Source organism: Cervus elaphus, chromosome 9 (genome assembly GCF_910594005.1).
Source record: "Cervus elaphus chromosome 9, mCerEla1.1, whole genome shotgun sequence".
In the NCBI taxonomy this organism is placed as follows: domain Eukaryota; kingdom Metazoa; phylum Chordata; class Mammalia; order Artiodactyla; family Cervidae; genus Cervus; species Cervus elaphus.
In genome coordinates, this window is record NC_057823.1 from 16,164,680 (window position 1) to 16,168,257 (window position 3,578).

Consider the following 3,578-nt stretch of genomic DNA (forward strand, 5'->3'; position numbering starts at 1 on the left):
CTTCTCAAAGCACAGAGGACAAGCGCATGAGTAAGCAAATCAGAAACAGTTCCTTCAGTACTTATTAATTCATTTATTTTTTAATAGTGACAAAACATAGAAAATAAAATGTACCCTTAAAACTGTTTTAAGTATGCAGTTCAGTGGCATTGAGTTCAATTCCATTTTTGTGTAACCATCACCACTGTTCATCTCCAGAACAGTTTTCATCTTTCAAAAGTGATTCTTGGTCCCCTTGAAACACTAAACACCAACCCCCCACCCGCCATTCTGCCATCCTCCTATCCCCTGACAAGCACCCTTCTTCTTTTTTTTTAATTTATAAATTGAAACCTTTCATTTTGTTAGCTTGTTCTTGGTTGCTGAGTCATGTCCGACTCTGCGACACCATGGACTGTAGCCCACAAGGCTCCGTGGGATTTCCCAGGGGATTTCCCGGGCAAGAATACTGGACTGGGTTGCCATTCCTTCTCCTAAGGATCTCCCCGACCCAGGGATCAAACTTAGATCTCCTGTGTTGGCAGGCAGATTCTTTACCACTGAGCCACCAGAATCGCATTTGTTGAGGAGTTACAAATCATTTTTATAATGAAAAAGGTAAATCATAGTACCTTCTTCTAAAAGAAAGGAAAGTTACCAAATATTAGAGAATAACCACAATGGTCTCAGACTTATGATACCAGGAGTTAGAAAGTATCATTAGGCTTTTGAGAAATCTTGGTCAAGGAAAATCAAGCAAAAAAAAAAAAAGTTAATTTTTTGAAGAGGTTCGTTTACATGGCTCAAAATTCAAAAGGTACCAAAAACAGTGAAAAATGTCCCTTTTACTCCTGTTTCTTAGCAGTAAAGTCCTCTTTTTGAGACTAACATTGCACTGATTTTGTATGGATTCTTGAAGAGAAATTTTATGCACAGATAGACATCTATATTATTCCTCAACATACTGTCTGCACACTAGTAAACATACTATTTTTTTAACCTAGCAAAATAGCTTGCAGATTGTTCCCCACAGTGCAATAGAATATTTAAAGGAATGGATTAATGATATTATTTTTTACATTGAGATATAAGAGAATCTGAGTTTATAATTTCCAGCAATATCTGAGATTTGCAAATCTGAGCAGGCTCAGTATAAGGTTAACCACAAAGGTAAAAATCCTCTGAGAAAATAAAGTCATCCAACTAGGCTTCAGGGCTTCCCTGTTAGCTCAGCTGGTAAAGAATCTGCCTGCAATGCAGGAGACCCCGCCTCAATTCCTGGGTCAGGAAGATCCTCTGGAGAATGGATAGGCTATCCACTCCAGTATTCTGGCCTGGAGAATTTCACAGACTGTATAGTCCATGGGGTCTCAAAAAGTCAGACATGACTGAGCCACTTTCACTTTCACTTCTTAACCAGGCTTGATCTGTATGAAGAACTGACCAGAATTTAATTATAGATTTTAAAATGCCTTGGGATTTCCCTGGTGGTCCAGTGACTAAACTCTGTGCTCCCAATGCAGGGGGCCCAGGTTTGATTCCTAGTCTGGCAACCAGATCCCACATACTTCAACTAAGAGTTTGCATGTCACAACTAAAGATCCCAAGTGCTGCAATTAAGACCAGATGCAGCCAAATAAATAAATTAATACTGAGAAAATAAAGTGCTTTGAAGGCATGATGCATGCGTGCGTGCTAAGTTGCTTCAGTCATGTCTGACTCTTTGTGACCCTATGGACTGTAGCCTGCCAGGCTCCTTAGTCTATGGCATTCACGAGGCAAGAATACTGGAGTAGGTTGCCGTGCCCTCCTCCAGGGGACCATCCTGACCCAGGGATCAAACCCACATCTCTGACATCTCCTGCATTAGGAGGCGGGTTCTTTACCACTAGCACCACCTGAGAAGCCCATGATGGTTCCTAGAAAAAAAACAATAGCACTTGTTTTCATGTTTTAATTTTAGTATTGGAAAAAAACGTACTGTATTTAGAAATTATTCAAAAATTACTTGGAGAAGGAGGAAATGAGCAGAGGAACTTGAAGGGAAGAATAAAAATTTTTGGCTGCCCTACCCAGCATGCAGGTTCCTAGTTCCCTGACCAGGGGTCGAACCTGTGCCCCTTGGAGTGGAAGCATGGAGTCTTAATTCCTGGACCACCAGGGAAGTCCCTGATATTTTTAGAATTTAAGGCATAGAAGAAAAGTTTCTCTCAAACAAATGATGTCTGTGTATCCATTTCATAGTAACTCATGTCTATATTTTCCAGTACACTCATCAACAACATGGAATCAGAAAACCAGACAGACGTCTCAGAATTCCTCCTCCTGGGCCTCTCTGATAATGCAGACCTGCAGCCCCTCCTGTTTGGCCTCTTCCTGTCCATGCACCTGGTCACCATGCTTGGGAATCTGCTCATCATCCTGGCTGTCAGCTGTGACGTCCACTTCACAGAGGCCCATGTACTTCTTCCTCTCCCATGTCCTTTGTTGACATCTCTTTCATCCCCACTATAGTCCCCAGGATGCTGTTGAACATCCAGACAGAGAACAAAGCTGTCACCTATGCAGGCTGCCTCACTCAGGTGTATTTTTTCATGGTTTTCGTGTGTATGGACAATTTACTCCTGACCATCATGGCCATCTGCCACCCACTGTACCACATGATCATCAGGAACCCCTGTCTCTGTGGTCTGCTGCTGCCTCTTTCTTTCTTCGTTAGCACTCAGAATGCCCTGATCCACAGTCTGACGGTGTTGCAGCTGAGCTTCTGCACAGACATGAAGATCCCCCACTTCTATGAACTTGCTCAGATCCTCAAACTTGCCTGTTCAGATACTCTTATCAATGATATCCTGGTGTATCTGGTGACTAACCTGTTATGCGTTGGTCCTCTCTCAGGCATAATTTTCTCTTACACTCGGATTGTCTCCTTCATCCAGAGAATCCCATCCATTGGTGGGAGGTACAAAGCTTTTTCCCCCTGTGGGTCTCACCTCTCTGTTGTTTTCTTATTTTATGGGACCTGTGTTGGGGTGTACCTTAGTTCTGCAGCAATTCTCTCCCCCCGGAGGAGGGCAGTGGCCTCAGTGGTTACACCGTGATTACTCCAATGATGAACCCCTTCATCTACAGCCTGAGGAACAGAGACTTAAAGGTAGCCTTGAGGAAATTCATCTCCAGAACATTTTCTTTTTCATGATTCTGTCATCAACTTTTGGTGTGGGCTTCTAGAATGAGTCAAAGAGAATGAAATATTGGGTATGCCAGAATTTCTGGTTCTTCCAAAATTTAATTCTCCTAGTAAAGTGGTTAATCATGGGTTTTCAAGTCAAGTATCTTTGTATTAAATCCTACTATCCTGGGAATTCCCTAGCAGTCCAGTGGTTAGGACTCCATGCTTCCACTTCAAGGGGAATGGGTTTGATCCCTGATCGGAGAACTAAGATCTCCCTGTTTGCTGAAATCCATACTCCCCCCAAAATCCTTCTATCTTGTGTTTTACTACCTGTCATTTATCAAACAACATAACTGAGTTCAGTTTGATATCTATAAAATAGTCAAAATATTACATACTTAATAGTGAAACAGGAAATACATGT

The 3,578-nt window shown here is 42.0% G+C and overlaps 1 pseudogene; it reads left to right on the forward strand.

Moving 5' to 3' along the window:
* The first annotated feature begins 2,262 nt into the window (after window positions 1-2,262).
* On the forward strand, window positions 2,263-3,178 carry LOC122700326 (annotated as a pseudogene).
* Window positions 3,179-3,578: the final 400 nt, after the last annotated feature.